This window comes from Oncorhynchus gorbuscha, linkage group LG06 (genome assembly GCF_021184085.1).
Source record: "Oncorhynchus gorbuscha isolate QuinsamMale2020 ecotype Even-year linkage group LG06, OgorEven_v1.0, whole genome shotgun sequence".
Classification (NCBI taxonomy): Eukaryota; Metazoa; Chordata; class Actinopteri; order Salmoniformes; family Salmonidae; genus Oncorhynchus; species Oncorhynchus gorbuscha.
In genome coordinates this window covers 35,058,915-35,080,779 of record NC_060178.1, presented here as the reverse complement: position 1 = coordinate 35,080,779, position 21,865 = coordinate 35,058,915, and the positions used below count along the sequence as shown (strand labels likewise).

General features: G+C 40.1%; 1 protein-coding gene across 1 annotated transcript in view; it reads left to right on the top strand.

Moving 5' to 3' along the window:
- Nucleotides 1-300: 300 nt before the first annotated feature.
- LOC124037109 (BMP/retinoic acid-inducible neural-specific protein 3-like) overlaps nt 301-21,865 on the top strand; it is a 75,747-nt gene continuing 54,182 nt past the window's right edge. Inside the window, exon 1 of the mRNA XM_046351753.1 lies at nt 301-752. The gene's annotated coding sequence lies outside the window, so the exon portion shown is untranslated. The remainder of the gene's footprint in view (nt 753-21,865) is intronic.

The window sequence follows — 21,865 nt, the reverse complement described above, 5'->3', positions numbered from 1 at the left end:
CGCGCTTGTTACCATTCGCGCCACGTCAACGGTGACGGTCTTAAGTATATCCTCCTTTCGTAGCTATTACAGAGGGTTACTTGTGTTTTAAACATGTGACTGGGTGAGAAAGGGGGTAAAAGGGAGAGAGGAGGGCTAAAAAAGACCGTGTCTGCTGTTTCACCTATTGAAATTTGGCTCTCCCTTTCTCTGACAGCGCTGCAGAGTAGGCGGGTCAAGCAGAGACCGGTGCTGGCGTGGACTTTATAAAATAATATTTAACCACTGGCCAGAGATACTTAACCATCCGGTGAAGCAATACCCACCTGCATTCCTCCGTAGTTGCCTTCCTGCCAGTCGCCCACTGGTGTTTCTAACCCGGGGCGCGCACGCATTCCCCCACCAAGTGGAATTGCGCCCGCTCTCTCCGTGGATACTTTAATTTAGTAATTATCCCCGGAAAGGTCAAAAACTCTGCTTCCAGGAAGGTTAAAGTATTCCCGGATAATCGTACCTCTATGAAAAGCTTTTTTCTACCGAACTTCCTCAGTGGGCCGGAGCGATAGGAAGGATTGCTAAGGCGCAGCGCAGTCCGGCTTGTCGAATCGTTTTCCTTCTATTGTTCATCGGATGTTGTGGAGTTTTGTTGGTCTCGTCCAATTCATAACTCATTCACACCGATGAACGTTTTGGCAGTTCTGTGGGCATATCCGCTGATTCAGCAAGATAATGGGAGACGCTGAGTTTAACTTTGTCTGCTGTTCTGAATCGCGGTGAGTTGAGATATCCATCTTTCATAAGACCTATTGTTAGTAAGCCTGGAAAGAGCTTAGGTTTTTGTTACGTAATGGTTTACATTTTCCTAAAATTGCATGAACACTGTCACGCAATGTAGGGACAGATTGGTTAGACCTATAACTGAATTCCAGAGGTAGCCAATCCGTGAAAATAGCATGATGTCCTCTCTCTTACACAGACACACAAACAGTGCCACCTCTGCCTATAGCCAGACTACGTGCTGCACTTAGGGCCCCTGTTGCAATAGTTGGCCACCCACTAAAGCATTCATAAAAATAAACTTACCGTTGAGAGATAGCATAGCAAAAGTTATTTTTATCTTGTTATGTCAGTCAGTGACATAAGGAGGTGGCTAGAGATGGTTCTACTCACACACTATCTGTCTCCTTGCACACACGAGGAGACAACATTGGTATGCACCTTTACATGCATGCACACTGATTCACCCCCCCCCCCCACCACCACCTTCTCTTTTTTTCACTCCCTCCTTGGCACCAAGTCTATATCCCTGAGGGTGTATTGGCTTGTCTGGAGAGCAGAGCAAAGCAGAGCTGGGGATCAGATCTCTAACACTGATGTGGTGTGAGCAAGTCTGCCAAGTGCTAGCCAGTCAGTCAGGCAGAACCAGCAGCTTCCAGACATCCACAAACAATTTTCCCTCTGATTTCATAATTATACACTTCACCCTCAAGCTTTTCAAAACCTGCATTGATTCCCATGGCTTTGAAAGCAGGTAAAGAATGTCATGAAAACCAAGCACCCTCAATCCACAAACACCACTGTAAATGTAGCTCCTAAATCAAAATATAATAACTTGGCATTGATAAATTGAATGAACCCAGTAAAGCACAATGACATAACATTATACATTTGTGCTGCTCTTGAATAGGGGATATTGTGGTCTTTGTGGATTTAGAGTATTTCGATGTATTGAAATGGTTTATATAGTCAATTTGATCCCTTTCAGATAATTATACTAAATACTGCATACCAAATACTTTATACTATTGCATATCTAGCTTGCGCTAATAATGACTTGATATAACATAAATCAATGTTTGGTAAATATACCAAAATAATAGACATTCACTCATCTGGCAGTTGTCAAACAGACAATGGTCGACGAATCTTGTTTCAAAGAAAGGAAATGGTGTATCTTTGCCTATGGAGAGTCTATGAAAGTGATGAGTGAACTTGGTTAATACATGAGTCATATCTGAAGATATTGTAGCGATAGATCTATATGATGGAGATGTAGTGATGTCTCTGGTTAAGGCTCCATTGGGTGAATTTATGTCAGCTTTGGTTTATCGCTACAATTGGAGGGAATCAGTACTGTCATAGTCTATGAGTCTCTCACATTAGCTGTTAGCTCAGAGAGCCCCAGAGTCAAATCATTGGATGATTTTTAGCACTGAGTGCTAAAGCCTCTGTATGTACAGTATGTCACCTGCAAGGGAATGGGCTCTATGAACTATCTTCAGGACGTACCACGTTAAAGTGTTTGTGTGTGTGAATGCGTATGAATGTGTTCATGTAACTTCTCCATAGAATTGGTGCAGGCCCAGCTCCATAAAGGGTTCAATCTCTTGTTCCTTTGTGGAGGCCATGGAGTAATTTATCTCCAGAGACTGTATAAAGAGTGAGTCCATTGCCGTGGCCAGACTTAAGAGCTGAATGCTGCATTGATGTCCTGTGGTGTATAGTGAGAGAGCTTGGTGGCCCAGCTGTACCCCGTCAACATTATATACAGTGCCTTGCAAAAGTATTCATCCCCCTTGGAGTTTTTCCTATTTTGTTGCATTTACAACCTGTAAATTAAATGCATTTTTTGGGTGGGATTTCATTTAATGGACATACTCAAAATAGTCCAAATTGGTGAAGTGAAATAAGAAAAAAAACAGAAGAGTAATGCGTGCATGTGGTGTAACCACACCAGCCCAGGACCTCAACATCCAGCTTCTTCACCTGGGGGATCATCTGAGGGAGGATGCTGAGAAGTATTTCTGTCTGTAATAAAGCCCTATTGTGCGGAAAAACTCATTCTGATTGGCTGGGACTGGCTTCCTAGTGGTTGGGCCTGGTTCCCAAGTGGTTGAGCCTATAACCTCAGAGGCTCACCTATGGCTGCACCCCTGCACAGCCATGTGAAATCCATAGATCAGGGCCTCCTGAATTTAATTAAATTGGCTGATTTCCTTATATGAACTGTAACTAAGTAAAATCTTTTAAATTGTTGCATGTTCATGTTTTAAATTTATGTTTTTGTTCAGTATAGCATTAGCAAAATCAACAGCTATTGTTTCAATTCAACCTCTGGTTCATCTCAAATGTAATGATATTGATTTGTGTTTGGTTGTCAACACAACCAAATATCAACATTTGAAGTGGTTGTACAGTTGAAGTCGGAAGTTTACATACACCTTAGCCAAATACATTTAAACTCAGTTTTTCTCAATTCTTGACATTTAATTGTAGTAAAAAGTCCCTGTCTTAGGTCAGTTAGGATAACCACTTTATTTTAAGGATGTGAATTGTCAGGATGATAGTAGAGTGATTTATTTCAGCTTTTATTTCTTTCATCACATTCCCTGTGGGTCAGAAGTTTACATACACTCAATTAGTATTTGGTAGCATTGCCTTTAAATTGTTTATCTTGGTTCAAATGTTTCGGGTAGCCTTCCACAAGCTTCCCACAATAAGTTAGGTGAAATTTGGCCCATTCCTCCTGACAGAGCTGGTGTAACTGAGTCAGGTTTGTAGGCCTCATTGCTTGCACATGCTTTTTAAGTTCTGCCCACAAATGTTCTATAGGGTTGAGGTCAGGGCTTTGATGACCACTCCAATACCTTGACTTTGTTGTCCTTAAGCCATTTTGCCACAACTTTGGAAGTATGCTTGGGGTCATTGTTCAGACTAAAATTGAGCTTTTTGGCCATCAAGGAATACACTATGTCTGGCGTAAACCCAACACCTCTCATCACCCCGAGAACTTCATCCCTACAGTGAAGCATGGTGGTGGTAGCATCTTGCCGTGGGGAAGTTTTTCATCGGCAGGGACTGGGAAACTGGTCATAATTGAAGGAATGATCGATGACGCTAAATACAGGGATATTCTTGAGGGAAACCTGTTGAAGTCTTCCAGAGATTTGAGACTAGGACGGAGGTTCACCTTCCAGCAGGAAAATGACCCTAAGCATACTGCTAAAGCAACACTCGAGTGGTTTAAGGGGAAACATTTAAATGCCTTGGAATGGCCTCGTCAAAGCCCAGACCTCAATCCGATTAAGAATCTGTGGTATGACTTACAGATTGCTGTATACCATCAGGAACCTATCCAACTTGAAGGAGCTGGAGAAATTTTACCTTGAAGAATGGGCAAAAATCTCAGTGACTAGATGTTCCAAGCTTATAGAGACATACCTCATGAAACTTGCAGCTGTAATTGCTGCAAAAGGTTGCTCTACAAAATATTGACTTGGGGGGGTGAATAGTTATGCACGCTTAAGTTCAGTTTTTGTCCTATTTCTTGTTTGTTTCACAATAAAACAATATTTTGCATCTTCAAAGTTGTAGGCATGTTGTGCAAATCAAACGATTCAACCCCCCCCCCCAAAACAAACAACATTTTTTTTAATTCCACGTTGTAAAGCAACACAATTGGAAAAATGCCAAGGGGGTGAATACTTTCGCAAGCCACTGTAGACTAGTCTGACTGTCTCCTCGCTATTTAGAGGCCTATAATAGAAGCAATGCAGATTGGAGAGAGCATAATAAAGCTCACACAAACACTGGCAAACCCACACGTAATCCCACAAACCCGTACACAGATTTGCACACACACACACACACACACACACACACACACACACACACACACACACACACACACACACACACACACACACACACACACACACACACACACACACACACACACACACACACACACACACACACACACACACACACACACACACACACACGACATCAATAACTGATGCGGATTTCTCAATGGCCTGTTCATCTGCTCCTGAGATATTTTCATAGATCAGATGAGACATGTGAGATGGCACCGTGTTCAAATGACCGTGTGATGCTTCAAGGGTGTGTCTTCCTTAAAGAACCCACATCTTCTTTTCTGTACAGCACTTTGATATATCAGCTGATGTATACTCTATAATGTAAATACATTTGATTTGATTTCTTTAAGGCCTGCTGCTAACAAGCACACAAATTAATTAATGAATCACACGTGAAACACTGCTGAATCAATTTTATCCCATCAAATATCCACAGTGGAGATAAAAAAGAGAAGATGGAGACAGGAGAAGAAAGAGAGAATCAAAGAGACTTAAAGAGAGAGATACAGGAAGAAACGGTGGACAAACAGGCAGCAGGCAGGCAGGTTTTGGCAAGAACATGGGGTTTTGTCAGGATTGGGTAGGTTACTTTCTAAATATAAACTGTTACAGTTACTAATTGTAATCAGTAACGTAACTTTTGGATTAACCAAACTCAGTAACGTAGTCTGGTTTATTTTTTTGATTTCTCTTAAGAGGCATCAGAAGGCACATTTATATTACCAATTCAATCATATCTATTGCAGGATAAATCAATGCATAGCTGGCCATAAATGGATTTGCATTTTACTTTATGGGTTGGTTATGTATAGGCTTCTTCAAACCCATTTGTTTTCTACTACTAAATCTGTCAGATTATCAGTCATTCCATTTAATTGAATACCCATTGATCTTCAAGAATATAATTTGGAAATATCGATCAGACAATTGTTTTACATGAGCATATCCCCAAAACGAAGGATTTATTAGCCTACTCTGTTGTTTATTTTGTCATAGAGGACTGATTGGGCTCATTGCTTCAAGATGAAAAATAAATGCTGCTCACATGGAATGTCATGCTTTGAGCCCTTCCGAAAAGTGCTATTTGCATGTGCAAAATGTATGCCATGTGCTGCATTCGTTATAGGCATATTGTTTACATTTTTGTTGGTGACACTTTGATATTTCAATCATTTGCAGCTGTTGAAGTCTATCAAAGTGGGCGAGTTTGAGCATGTCCGTTTGGCCTATTGAAAGACTTTTTATCAGCACGAATTAGATTGAGCACTAAAAGCCCTACTCATGCTCTTCTTAAATTAAACTTGCTTTTGACAGTATGAAGCACAATACAACGGATGAGTTTAAATGGGAGGAACTTCCTCAAACTTTTATTCCATAGGCACGAATCCGCACTATGCAGCTGTTGCAAAAGCTCATTTTTCACTGGCTGTCCACTGGTCGAAAAAATTATTGATAGGCAGCTTAAACTTCTTTAAATTCAACCATATATATATAGGATTAAAATACACATAAACATTTTTGAACAGCCATCCACAACAACCACAATCCATAAGGCCAAAATAGCCAAATGAGAGAGCAGCAGTGTGATTCACATCAATGCGCTATGTAGATCAATCTGATTGTGGACTTCAGAAAACAGCAGAGGGAGCACACCTGCCCTCCAGGACAACTACAGCACCCAATGTCACAGGAATGCCAAAAAGATCATCCAAGGACAATAACAATCTGAGCCACGGCCTGTTCACCCTGCTATCATCCAGAAGGTGATGTCAGTACAGGTGCATCAAAACTGGGACCAAGAGACTGAAAAACAGTTATCTTAAGGCCATCAGACTGTTAAATAGCCATCACTAGCCAGCTTCCACCCTGTTACGCAATCATGCACCTTAGAGGATGCTGGCCTATATACATAGACTTGGAATCACTTGCCACTATAATAATGGAACATTAGTCATTTTTTAATCATGTTTGCATACTGCATTACTCATCTCATATGTATATACCGTATTCTATTCAATGCCACTCCGACATTGCTCGATCTAATATTGATATATTTCTTAATTCAATTATTTTACTTTTGATGTGTGTGTATTGTTGTGAATTGTTTTTTAGATACTACTGCACTGTTGCAGCTAGGAACACAAGCATGTAACTACACCTGCGATAAAATCAGCTAAATATCTATAAGTGACCAATACAATTTTATTTGATTTTGACAACAATAATAAGTGATATCTGTATCACTTGTAGGCTACACCACTGCTGTCGTCCTTACGTCCAAGTGTTTATTCAAGTTGGATAATCTTTGGATGTCGACAGCGGTCACACCATTGGAATACATACAGTAGCCTGTACTGTAGCCTACAAAAACCTATCCTGCTCTTTTCCTGCCATTCATCAAACACGTTTGATTTCAGTCGTCTTTGACTTGTTGTCAGACTCACTCTGGTAGAAAAAACGTAAACCTTACGCCTTTATCAATGCTGATTTGAATGTCATTGAGAAAACAATGTTATGACAGTTTTTTTCATAAACATCCTGACTGAATTTAAAAGTAATCCTAGAAGTAATAATTTTATTTGAAAGTATCTGTAATCTGAGTACAATATTTTTTGCTGGAAAAGGGTTACAGTTTTTTATAGTCCGTTAACATGTCACGGATTACATATAAATCGGTTACTCCCCAACCCTTGGCTTTGTGGTGTCTACCCACGGCCCATTATTTTATTATAATGAGCAAACTGGTGGATCAGTGGCGTAGCGGCCCTAACTCGTATCCGAGCCTGACGGAGAGAGAGGACAACAGAGAGAAAGGAAGACAATGGGAAAGATAGAGACAATGTGAAGTGGGGAGAGAAGGTAGGAAAGAAGAGAGGAGAGCAGGACACTGAGAGTTTGCTTGGTAATTGAAAAAATATATGATTCCAGGCAATGATGGGACATGTACAGTCACAAACCTTGCCTCAATAAGACAAACAAAATTATATTAGAAACGGGTGAAAAAGACAGGTAGCATGTGTTCTTGTAAATGCTGTCGTTACTGGTCAATCCCCAAATATGTTATTCTCCCTCTCTGACCTTCTCAATTTACATTTACAGTTTATATACACCTTAGCCAACTACATTTAAACTCAGTTTTTCACAATTCCTGACATTTAATCCAAGTACAAAATCCCTGTTTTAGGTCAGTTAGGATCACTACTTTATTTAAAGAATGTGAAATGTCAGGATAAGAGTATAGAGAATGATTTATTTAAGCTTTTATTTCTTTCATCACATTCCCAGTGGGTCAGAAGTTTACACACACTCAATTAGTATTTCGTAGCATTGCCTTTAAATTCTTGAACTAGGGTCAAACATTTAGGGTAGCCTTCCACAAGCTTTCCACAATAAGTTGGGTGACTTTTGGCCATTCTTCCTGACAGAGCTGATGTAACTGAGTCGTGTTTGTTAAATTCTGACAGACTGGAATTGTGATACAGTGAATTATAAGTGAAATAATCCATCTGTAAACAATTGTTGGAAAAATTACTTGTCATGCACAGAGTAGATGTCCTAACCGACTTGCCAAAACTCTAGTTTGTTAACTAAAAAATTTGGGAGTGGTTGAAAAACGAGTTTTAATAACTCCAAACTAAGTCTATTTAAACTTCCAACTTCAACTTGACATTTTGGTCAATTAACAGACTCTCTTATTCAGAGCAACTAGGGTTAAGTGCATTGCTCAAGGACACATTGTCAGATTTTATACCTCGTTGGCTAGGGGATTCGAACCACACACACATACAGTAGCCCAAGTCTGTCGCCATCCACCATACCAAGTACTGTAAAGGGAATACCTATTAGCCCAGTTTCATCGGTTATTTTTACAGCTATTCACTTAGCAGAAATAATGCTTTTATTTAGGAGGAACCTTTTGGGCCTGCTTGTGCTGGCTCTCGTTTTCAGAAGAGGCCTGTGTGCTTTACTGAGATTTATAGACGCTTTTGCCCACTCTTCTCCCAGCCTCCCAGTGATATGCACTGATATACGAGCTGGATAGCCACAATTAAGATTGTAACCCTCGGTGTAAAATAGTAAATAATGGCTACTTTTCAGAAAGTATTAAAATGTCAAGAGTAGTAAAATAAGGCTGTCCACTATTGGCATATTCATTATCAAAATGTTATCCATTAAAATCAGATCCAACAATAATATCAAGGTCCTAGAAATCCAGAGCTTAAAAACAAAGGTGTCATTGTACACTGATGATTCATGTTTTCTTTTCTGGAATACAACCAAATTATAATAAATGTACTATATTACATATTAAATTACAACAAAATAAAATGTTATATTATCGTGTAGTTTAACAATAAAATGGCCTGAAGTTTTTTTGTTGTTGTTTTTAACCTTTATTTAACCAGTTGGGCAAGTTGAGAACAAGTTCTCATTTAAAATTGCGACCTGGCCAAGATAAAGCAAAGCAGTTCGACACATACAACACAGAGTTACACAGAGAGTAAAACAAACATACAGTCAATAATACAGTAGAAAATAAGTCTATATACAATGTGGGCAAATGAGGTGAGATAAGGGAGGTAAAGGCAAAAAAACGGCCATGGTGGCAAAGTAAATACAATTTAGCAAGTAAAACACTGGAATTGTAGATTTGCAGTGGAAGAGTGTGCAATGTAGAGATAGAAATAATGGGGTGCAAAGGAGCTAAATAAATACAGTAGGGGGAGAGGTAGTTGTTTGGGCTAAATTATAGATGGGCTATGTACAGGTGCAGTAATCTGCTCTGACAGCTGGTGCTTAAAGCTAGTGAGGGAGATAAGTGTTTCCAGTTTCAGAGATTTTTGTAGTTCGTTCCAGTCATTGGCAGCAGAGAACTGGAAGGAGAGGCGGCCAAAATTAGTTTTGAGGGTGACCAGAGAGATATACTGTACCTGCTGGAGCGCGTGCTTCAGGTGGGTGCTGCTATGGTGACCAGCGAGATATACCTGTTGGAGCTGCTATGGTGACCAGTGAGCTGAGATAAGGGGGGACTTTACCTAGCACGGTCTTGTAAATTACCTGGAGCCAGTGGGTTTGGTGACGAGTATGAAGCGAGGGCCAGCCAACGAGAGCGTGCAGGTCGCAGTGGTGGGTAGTATATGGGGCTTTGCTGACAAAACAGATGGCACTGTCATAGACTGCATCCAATTTATTGAGTAGGGTATTGGAGGCTATTTTGTAAATGACATCGCCAAAGTCGAGGATCGGGAGGATGGTCAGTTTTACAAGGGTATGTTTGGCAGCATGAATGAAGGATGCTTTGATACGAAATAGAAAGCCAATTCTAGATTTAACTTTGGATTGGAGATGTTTGATGTGGTTCTGGAAGGAGAGTTTACAGTCTAACCAGACACCTAGGTATTTGTAGTTGTCCACATATTCTAAGTTAGAACCGTCCAGAGTAGTGATGTTGTACGGGCGGGCAGGTGCATGCAGCAATCGGTTGAAGAGCATGCATTTACTTTTACTTGTATTTAAGAGCAATTGGATGCCACGGATGAAGAGTTGTATGGCATTGAAGCTCGTCTGTAGGGTTATTAACACAGTGTCCAAAGAAGGGCCAGAAGTGTACAGAATGTTGTTGTCTGCGTAGAGGTGGATCCGAGACTCACAAGCAGCAAGAGCGACATCATTGGTCCAATAATTTAACCCTGTGGCACCCCCTATAGAGACTGCCAGAGGCCCGGACAACAGGCCCTCCGATTTGACAGATTTGACAGAAGTAGTTGGTGAACCAGGCGAGGCAATCATTTGAGAACCCAAGGCTATCGAGTATGCCGATGAGGATGTGGTGATTGAAAGAGTCAAAAGCCTTGGCCAGGTCAATAAATACAGCTGCACAGTATTGTTTCTTATTGATGGCAGTTAAGATATCGTTTAGGACCTTGAGTGTGGCTAAGGTGCACCCATGACCAGCTCTGAAACAAGATTACATAGCAGAGAATGTATGGTAGGATTCGAAATTGTCGGTAATCTGTTTGTTGACTTGGCTTTCGAAGACTTTAGAAAGGCAGGGTAGGATAGATATAGGTCTGTAGCAGTTTGGGTCAAGAGTGTCCCCCCCCTTTGAAGAGGGGGATGACCACAGCTGCTTTCCAATCTTCGAGAATCTCAGACGACACGAAAGAGAGGTTAAACAGGCTAGTAATAGGGGTTGCAACAATTTCGCGAGATCATTTTAGAAAGTAAGGGTCCAGATTGTCTAGCACGGCTGATTTGTAAGGGTCCTGAATTCCATTTACAACCTCTCACTTTCGGTTATTTGTAAATGAAATGATCTCAAAATAACGTTATTTTTAAAACGAGCTATACTGGTTGCAATTTCAGTTTAATCCACAAGAAAGAACCGAACAAATATTACAAAAAATATTATGTTTGAACTAAAATATACTAATTGATTTTTATTTATTTTTTTAAATGTGTAAACAGTATCTTTTCAAATATCATCAATAGGACTGTTGGAATTATGCCACACATTGCAGCTAAAAAAATATTTGGAAATGTCTGCTCTATTCAACATTACCTCACGAATGGAAGAGGCAAGTGGAAGGGGGAGAAAGGAAGGAACTTGTCAGTCGGCCCTGCGTTAAAGACCAGTGTTGGTTAAAGAAAATTGAGGTAATTAAAAAAGTATAGCTGTTTCATTTCAGGACCCCAAAAAATGGCAGCGGTGCCATACAAATACATTTTCTATGTACTGATTCCATGGCACATGCTTTATGAACTGATTCACAAAACAACGCTTTAGTCAAAATGTAGGGTTTTTCAATCTAAATGATCATTCAAAATTCTTGCAACCAATAGAATGTAATAATATAATAACACTCTTAGCAAAGATCTTTCATTTACAATATGTAGAGTCTATGAGAATAGAAATGTTAAGAAGTTTTATGAAACATCCCAGCACACTTGAAAAATATATGGTCAATTTGAATCAAAACTGGATGGTGTTCAGAGATCGACAGGAAAGGTTGTGTGAAGCAGAAGGATGGGACTGAAAACAAACAAAAGATAATTATTTTAAAATGAGCTGTGTCTGTAAAATATATAAACTCGAAATAGAAGCCTAAGTGTTGTCCATTAGTGCACTCCAATTAGGTGAGAGGTGGTAGGGTTAAGCAAAAATAATGAAGGAACATTTATTTAAAAAACTTTACAGTAACAGTCAAAAGTTTGGACACACTTACTCATGGTTTTTCTTTATTTTTTTTACTATTTTTCACATTTGTATAATAATAGTGAAGACATCAAAATTAAATAACACATATGGAATCGTGTAGTAACCAAAAAGTGTTAAACAAAACAAAATACATTTTAGATTCATCAAAGTAGCCACCCTTTGCCTTGATGATGGCTTTGCACACTCTTGGCATTCTCTCAACCAGTTTCATGAGGTAGCCACCTGCAATGCATTTAAATTAACAGGTGTGCCTAATTTGTGGAATTTATTTCCTTCTTAATGCGTTTGAGCCAATCAGTTGTGTTGAGACAAGGTAGGGTTGGTAGCCCTAAGATAGCCCTATTTGGTAAAAGACCAAGTCCATATTATGGCAAGAACCAAAGAGCAAAGAGAAACGACAGTCCAACATTACCTTAAGACATGAATGTTTTCCAATGTGAAAAATGTTGAACTTTGGAAGTGTCTTCAAGTGCAGTCACAAAAACCGCTATGATGAAACTGGCTCTCATTGAGGACCGCCACAGGAAAGGAAGACTCAGAGTTACCTCTGCTACAGAGGATAAGTTCATTAGAGTTACCAGCCTCAGATATTGCAAATAAATGCTTCACAAATCTCAACATCAACTGTTCAGAGGAGAATCAGGCCTTAATAGTAGAAGATCTCTGCATGTGTGGTTCCCACCGTGTTATTTAATAGTTTTGATGTCTTCACTATTATTCTACAATGTAGAAAATAGTAAATATAAATAAAAAAACAATGAATGAGTAGGTGTGTCCAAACTTTTGACTGGTACTGTATTTCCCTACAAAATATATGGGTGATTGGAAATTATGCAGACAATTACATTGATGGAAGCCACAATCTATCTGCAATTTTTAAAGGTGATCTACCCTCTAAAGAAAATCTCATATATCCCATAACTGCCTATTCAAGTGGGCTTTTTATGTGGGATTTAAATCAATTTGGTGTTTTTTTTCAACGTGGAAAGGAAAAGCGCTCTACCTCAAACCTTTCAGTAGAATACACACATACACGCTGAGTACACAAAACATTAAGCCTTCCATGACATGGACTGACCAGGTGAAGCCAGTTGTTGTTAAATCCACTTCATTCCTTGTAAATGAAGGGGAGGACACAGGTTAAAGGAGGATTTTTTAAGCCTTGAGATAATTGAAAGATGTATTGTTTGTGCCATTCAGAGGGTGAATGGGCAAGACAAAATATTTAAGTGCCTTTGAATGAGGTATGGTAGTAGGTGCCAGGCGCACTGGTTTTTGTGAAGAACTGCAATGCTACTGGGTTTTTCAAACTCAACAGTTTCCCATGTGTATCAAGAATGGTCAACCACCCAAAGGACTTCCAGCCAAGTATTGGAGTCAACAAGTATTGGATTACTGCAACTCGCTGTTGGCTGGGCTCCCTGCCTGTGCCATTAAACCCCTACAACTCATCCAGAACGCCGCAGCCCGTCTAGTGTTCAACCTTCCCAAGTTCTCTCACGTCACCCCGCTCCTCCGCTCTCTCCACTGGCTTCCAGTTGAAGCTCGCATCCGCTACAAGACCATGGTGCTTGCCTACGGAGCTGTGAGGGGAACGGCACCTCAGTACCTCCAGGCTCTGATCAGGCCCTACACCCAAATAAGGGCACTGCGTTCATCCACCTCTGGCCTGCTCGCCTCCCTACCACTGAGGAAGTACAGTTCCCGCTCAGCCCAGTCAAAACTGTTCGCTGCTCTGGCTCCCCAATGGTGGAACAAACTCCCTCACGACGCCAGGACAGCGGAGTCAATCACCACCTTCCGGAGACACCTGAAACCCCACCTCTTTAAGGAATACTTAGGATAGGATAAAGTAATCCTTCTCACCCCCCCCTTAAAATATGTAGATGCACTATTGTAAAGTGGCTGTTCCACTGGATGTCATAAGGTGAATGCACCAATTTGTAAGTCGCTCTGGATAAGAGCGTCTGCTAAATGACTTAAATGTAAATGTAAATGTAACATGGGCCAGCATCCCTGTGGAACGCTTTCGACACCTTGTAGAGTCCATGCCCTGACACATTGAGGCTGTTCTGAGAGCAAAGGGGCTGGGTGGTGCATCTCAATATTAGGAAGGTGTTCCTAATGATTGATATCTCATTTTATACACACACACACAAACCTGCCACCATGTCAAGTATCTAAAAGGAAAAAGCTGTTAGCCCAGTTTTTACTTTTATATATACGACTATTCACTCAGCAGAATTAATGCTCTTTATTTAGGAGGGACCTTTTGGGCCTGCTTGTACCCGGCCACTGTCTCTCGTTTTCAGAAGAGGCCTATGTGTGCTTTACTGAGATTTATAGAAGCATTTGCCCGCTCTGCTCGCAGCCTCCCAGTGATATGCAGGTAAATCAAGTGAATAGCCATAATCAAGACTGTTTTTTATCATTCCTTTCCAGAATTGACTATTCAAGTGGGATTTTTGTTGTTTTACATTGATTTGGTGTTTTTTCTTCAACGTAGAAAGGAAAAGTACTCTACTTCAATGAACCCTTCAGCAGAACACTCACTCACTCACTCACTCACTCACTCACTCACTCACTCACTCACTCACTCACTCACTCACTCACTCACTCACTCACTCACTCACTCACTCACTCACTCACTCACTCACTCACTCACTCACTCACTCACTCCACTAATTGATTAGATCCAATTGAAATCTTTAAGCCCCCACACACACACTTCTGCATTATACCTCCTGTTGAGCCAATTAAAACCGATGCTCATTTCAAATTGATTCGGGGCTGCAAGGACTGAGAAAAAGCATATTTTAACAGCACTCAGGTTTTTCCTTTTCCAGTGAGTTGTGCCTAATGTTTCAAACAGAAAGATAAATCAGTCATGTGATGTGTAACATACAAGCTAAAACACTGACCAACATAATGTAGCTTCACATGTTTGTTCAGTTAATGAATTATTCCTTCAAAGCAGTAAATAACAAGCTGTAGTCCATGTTAGCTTTACATGTAATAGCATTCACAAGCCTACATGGCGCTCTGATTTCATACTGTATTAGACCACTGGCCAGGCAGTCATCTATCGTCCCCTAAAGCATCAGTCTATACTCAAACAGTCCATTACTCAAAGTGACAGCCATATTAGAAAGGATATTTCATTCTGTCTTCCACCACCTGACACTGTCTGCCACTGTTTCTAACACCCCAACTGAATCTCTGCTTTTTAATATTGGTTTTGAAATGCTTTCAATGGGAAACCCTCTCTTTGATGCTCTCCCACACCCAGAACCGCCTCATCCTATACGCTGCACGTAGTAGTAATGTACGGGTTTATTCACCCGCACTCACCCGTAATTGCCAATAGTTCATCCGCGACCGCCCGACTATGTGATAAAGTGAAAATCTGTGGCCTGCACCCAACCCTAACCCGCAAAACAGAAGATGCGCTTTATTTTACACAATTTATTTTACACGATTTTTAACGTCTAATTTAGATATGTTTCTGCTTATAATTTCTGACATTTTGGTTGGCTATTTGTTAGTCAACTTATTTTGTAGTCTATAATTAGATACATGCAGCTTCTCTTCTGTCATTACTTGTCGTCCTAGGCCTCTAGAAGGCTAAATAAACCCTTGTTCACCAGGATAATGTCATAAATCAATAGAATGAATGCTTCAATCTAGTTGACTTTGGTAAACTTTTCTCTTTCATCTCTGCTTATATTTTATTTATTTATAATTTTGATCAGTTTTAAGAAAATTAAAAGCTGAGACTACCCAACATATTTCTGATGAGATTTCAGTTCTGCTTGGATGCATATTTTATGTGGTCGTTAAAATACTATCAGCTTTTATGATGCTAATAAAGATAGAACTTTTTACAGTCCCTAACTGCACATTCACATTCTCTCAAGATGCTAAAAGAAAGAAATCATGTTTCTCCACTCCTGTTCCCAAGTCAAAATGTACATTTGGTGTTTCATTTTATAGCAATTCTGCAGGAGTTAATGTTATATTAGGCTATAGACCTATAGTCAGTGTCCATATACTATTCCATTTAACCCATTTGAACTGTAAAGTTCCCTTGACGTGGCATATTTGAAGTTCTGTCATGTGACTGTCAAATGTATATGGCCCCTCGCAATCACTGCTTTCATCCACTTTTACTACTTCACAAAATCATAGTTTCTAAACGCAGAGATTTTTAAAAATGGTATTTAACTTGGCAAGTCAATTTAGAAAAGAGTCTTATTTACAATGATGGCCTACCACGGCCAAACCTAGACAACGCTGGGCCAATTGTGCACCACCCTATGTGACCTCCAATCACAGTCAGATGTGATGCAGCCAGGATTCAAACCAGGGACTGCAGTGACACCTCTTGCACTGAAATGCAGTGCCTTAGACCACTGTGCCACTCGCTGTGTCACTTGTGAGACTTTGAGGAACAATTGCAAAGCAGATCATGCAGACCAGGCTAGGGTTTGGGATTTGATAAGTCAATGAGAGAAATAAGAGATTCATACACACTTGGTCTCTTTTCTGTTTTCTTGCAGGCGTTTCAGCCTAGCTCAGTGCTTTATGTGGTGGTGGGGCAGCCAGCAGAATGTGTAATGGTAATGTTCTCTAGTTGCGCTGTGATTGGCTCAGTGTTCTGTCACTCATGGGGACACTACATCACTGCGAAATCTACAAGTAGAGCTAGAAAATTCAAGCCCCTTGGGTGCTGCCATAGAGTTACATTAGAAGTGCCTATCCATGAAGGCTCAAGGTCATTGGCCACAGGTAATATGAGTTAAAATAACAAATCTACAGTAGCTTTGATTGGACTTTCAAAATATTTAGTTAGCAATCTACCAGCTCAATTCAGTCTCATGTAGCAACATATGAAATTGTGTTTTTTACATTGGATGAAAATACAGACTCCGAGCTAGAAAATGGCATATCATACACTACAGTTCAGGAACAATGGGAAAGTAATTTTGAAAATTGATAAACTTGTAAACTCACTTGAGAAAATGACCTTAGATTTTTTAATACTACTACTGTAGAGCCCTTCTTTGTCTACAACCATTCAGCATTGTTCACGGTATCCCGTCCGTGGGATGGTTGAGCTAACGTAGGCTAGTGTGATTAGCATGAGGTTGTAAGTAAACAAGAACATTTCCCAGGAAATAGACATATCTGATATTGGCAGAATGCTTACATTCTTGTTAATCTAACTGCACTGTCCAATTTGCAGTAGCTATTACAGTGAAATAATACCATACTATTGTTTAACCTGTTACTCCTACCCCCTACTTTTTTGAACATTCTGTTAAAAATCGCGCAACATTTCAGCGCCCTGCTGCTCATGCCAGGAATATAGTATATGCATATGATTAGTATGTGTGGATAGAAAACACTCAGACGTTTATAATACTGGTTAAATCACGGCTGTGACTATAACAGAACGTGCGTTTCATTGAAAAGTGCAGGGAAATCTGATCACTGAAAATGGAAAAATATATCCATGCGCGACTTGAACCCATTGATAACCACATTTAATGGGGCTGAGGTTGCAATACCTACAGCTTCCACACGTTGTCTAGAGTCTTGTCATTTGCCTACTATTTGTTTCTTGGTCAAACAGACGCAAGGCAGCGCATTTCTTCCGGTCTCCGACCGGATATTTTGGTTGAGATTTACCCGGACATTATTTACAGACGGACAGCTAAAGAATATACTTCGCCTCGTGATCAATTTGATCGCTTATTAACGTTTACTAATACCTAAAGTTGCATTACAAAATTATTTCGAAGTGTTTTGTGAAAGTTTATCGTCAACTTTTTTAATTTAAAAAATGACGTTACGTTATAAGACGCTATTTTTTTCGTTTATCACACAGTCTTCATAAATCGATATCTAGGCTATATATGGACCGATTTAATCGAAAAAAGACCCAATAGTGATTATGGGACATCTAGGAGTGCCAACAAAGAAGATGGTCAAAGGTAATGAATGTTTTATATTTTATTTGTGCGGTTTGTGTAGCGACGACTATGCTAATTATTTTGTTTATGTCCCCTTGCGGGTCTTTTGGGGTGTTACATGCTATCAGATAATAGCTTCTCATGCTTTCACCGAAAAGCATTTTAAAACTCTGACTAGTTGCCTGGATTCACAACGAGTGTAGCTTTAATTCAATACCCTGCATGTGTATTTTAATGAACGTTTGAGTTTTAACTAGTACTATTAGCATTTAGCGTAACGCATTTGCATTTCCAGATGTCTAGATGGGACGCCTGTGTGTCAGGTAGGAGCAAGAGGTTAAGGAGAGTGCACAATTTTGAACATGAAAAGTTATTAATAAACAAATTAGGCACATCTGGGCAGTCTTGATACAAAAATGCAATGGTTCATTTGGATCAGTCTAAAACGTTGCACATACACTGCCATCTAGTAGCCAAAATATAAATTGCACCTGGCCTGGAATAATGGCCTTTCTCTTGCATTTCAAATATGATGGTACAAGAAAAATACAAAAGAACGGTTGGTTTTTCTTTTCTATTATGTTACATTCTCGTACATTCCTCTCAATTTCCACAAACTTCAAAGTGTTTCCTTTCAAATGTTACCAAGAATATGCATATCCTTGCTTTCAGGGCCTGAGCTACAGGCAGTTAGATTTGGGTATGTCATTTTAGGCGAAAACTTTAAAAAAGGGGGCGATCCTAAAGCTTTATCCCCACCCATCTCTTTAAGGGTTGATCTGAGCATTCTGTACTAACAGTAGTCAATCACCCAAGCTAACTTGCTAGCTACTTCCAGAAACATGTGAGAGAACAGCTCACTGAACATTACTCTCTCTAGAAGAGCTGGTTAGGCTGTTATGTTATCCAGAGCGTTGGTGACTGCAACTATGCTGTCAGATTGTCCATTCGTATATTCGGAACATTTCACTCTCGGAGCATTCAGAGTGTACACTGGATGCTCTGGCTGAGGAGTAGAGTTGATCCGAACATTCTGACCTCACAACGGCAGTCAAGCACCCAAGCTAACTGGCAAACATTGGCTAGCGTGCTAGCTACTTCCAGACACAAATGACAGAACACCCAACTCTGACCATTTTCCTCGCCTTAGCAGAGCTGCATCGGTTGTTTTAATGTTATCCAGAGCGTTGGTGACTAACTGTGCTGCTGGCAACAATTTAATTATGCTAGCTAGCTAGGTAAACAATGAAAGCTAGTTAACATTAGGCTAAACTAGTCAACCAAATGGCTCTGCAATACGAATAATAAGATCACACACTTTACGTTAGGTAGCGAGCCCGCCAGCTAACATTAGCTATCTTACAATACACTTTAACTTGAAATGAAACCACTTTCTGTCAATTAGGAACATGTAATATTTGAAAATGTAGCTAGCTATACTATCTTACCCGTATACATCATGGATGGACGTGTCTCCTGTCGGATGCCATGGTTTCCCTTAGTTTGAAGATGTAATCCGGAGACAGGTGTTGTTTTCCATCTCCTTAGCTATCATACTCGAATTCCACTGATTTCAAAACTCGGCCCTCCAGAAAGTGGAGAGCATCACTTATGCAATTTTACTACGCAATACATTATTTATAAAAGCTGCGTTAGGAAGGATTACCTGGACATAATGACCAGCTCAAATAGACAGAAGTGTGCTATATGGCAGACCAATCCAAACTCATCCCTCGGCATGTCCAGCCCACTCATTATCCCAGCCACTCATGGCTAGCGGGAAAGTTGCTCACTTTTTCTCTGGCTAAATCAACTTGGCTCGTAATTTTAATCATTTTAATAATTTTACTTTTAAAATGAAAGTTCACATTCGAGAAGGCATTTCTGCCAACAAACGCATTTTGATAAAATGTGAATTAGTGACCCGCAATATATATGCATAACTTCCTGAAATGGGCCACACACATATCCTAAAAATCCAAAACAAATAGCTAAATGATCCATAGTATGACCATAGTGCATATATAATAAATCACTGTGTTAATTTAATGAAAATATTTCCCTCTTTTGGGTCTTGAAATGTCTGATCAAAGATATTTACATACACAGCCCCGAATGGCTGATAAAACAGTCTAGAGCCCACCCCCTTCTACTATTATAATCAGATTACATTGTGACATCATGATGTCGGCCAAAGGCTGAAATTCCAGGATTTCTTTTCAAACTGCTCGTACACAAAAATGGTATTAACTTTTTCACCATTTCTGAGTGTTATTTCAACTTCATATTGTGGAAATATCATTAAACAAACAGCAACATCAGGTTCTTAGCTGCCAAATGGGGGACACTAAAACATTTTTCAAGCCAGGTGGGGTGCCTCCCCCAACCAAATCTCGCCCACACCTCTTACTATTCCTTTACATAACAGAGCAGCTTTTCTTTGGGTGTTGATGTGTAAGACATCCGAATAGGAGAGCAGCAGTAGATCTGCAGACATATTATTATTTCACAAAGGCCATTGTTGACAGTCATACCCGTAGGAGGGGCAATACTGTATGTGGGTTAATTAGGGCCAAAAACCTTTTTTAGTCAGCACCCAAGGGGAGATTGTAAAGTTTATCACTTCGTGCTTCCACACTTTGAAGATGCTTTTGGGGATGGCTCGCAGACAAGTTTCAAAGTGGACCAGTTACTTCCTCCCCTCCTCCTCTCTCCCTCCTTCCCTCACTCCCTCTGCCTTCAAGTGTATTCAAAGTAGGGAGATATCACGAAGTGAGGGCCATCCACACATTTGCATAGTTGCAGTGCCAGCGAAGGGAAGGCGCATCATCTCTATGGCTCCGGTGTCCTAATGGGTATAGTGGCTGAACAGATGTTCTGAGAAACACTACTCTCTCTTTTCTCACTCACTCACTTACTTACTTTCCCCCGATCCCTCTCTCTCCTCTGAATGGGACTGGTGGAATGCTTTAGACAGATTAGGTTGGGGAGTTCCCAAACCTCATCAAGCATACAACAGTACAGTATCTCCTCTGAGCCGAGAGGGAGAGTGAAGAGACTGTCTAAACACTGCGGTAGGTCTGACACTGTAGGTTAAACAGTCTCTGGATGTGTCACTCAAAAAGACCGGTGCAATCGTGACAGACCTTTAGATCTTTAGAAGTAGCTGTAGTAGTAGTTGCATAGTAATGTCACACTTAGGGCTGGGCGATATATCAAATTAATTATGTACGTTCGATTGTATGCTTTAACACAATATTCCAAATGCCTGAATTGCAAGAATCAAGGTTTATTTTAGTTTAAGTTTATGGCCGCTTTTTCTCATGTTGTCTTTTGGTCTCATCTCCTTCACTCCTTTTGTTGTGACTGTGCACCCTCCCATTTAGACTCACACAACAAGTTCCTCTTCCTGCCACTCAGAATAACACAAATTAAATGTCTCTTCTTTCTCTCTTTCAACTCACTATTTGCATTTGAGGTTTGGTCCAACAGCTCATATGGACACAAAAACACACTGAGATGTTATTTTACTGTAATAGAGGAGAACCGACATTGTGTGAAGAGCAGACCCTACTGAAACAGGAGTATCAATTAACATTGATTCTGGAAAATGAATGATCAGTTTCTGTTGAGCGCAGCATTGCGGTACCATGTACCCCTAGCAGCATTTTAGCCACAGACTGTTATACTAGCTGTATATTCTGTGTTTGTTAAATGTGCTAAGACCATAAAAAAACAATTATATAAGGATTTGTCAACTCATTCTCGTTCTGAGAAATAAGTTGATATACTTGATATAAACATCTGAACAAAGTGGACAGGCTAGCATGCTGTTCAAACCGTTGGAGACAGACAGAAGGGTGTGTTCATAACAATTGAACTTGTATACCTTGGTCTATAACAGGTGACTGTAAAGACTCTCGATCGTGCATAAAGGAAATATATAAAACATGAGCTCTTTGAGAAATGTTCTGTGAGAACGGAGTAGAGATTATGTGAACGACTGGCATTATTAATAATCAATATGATTA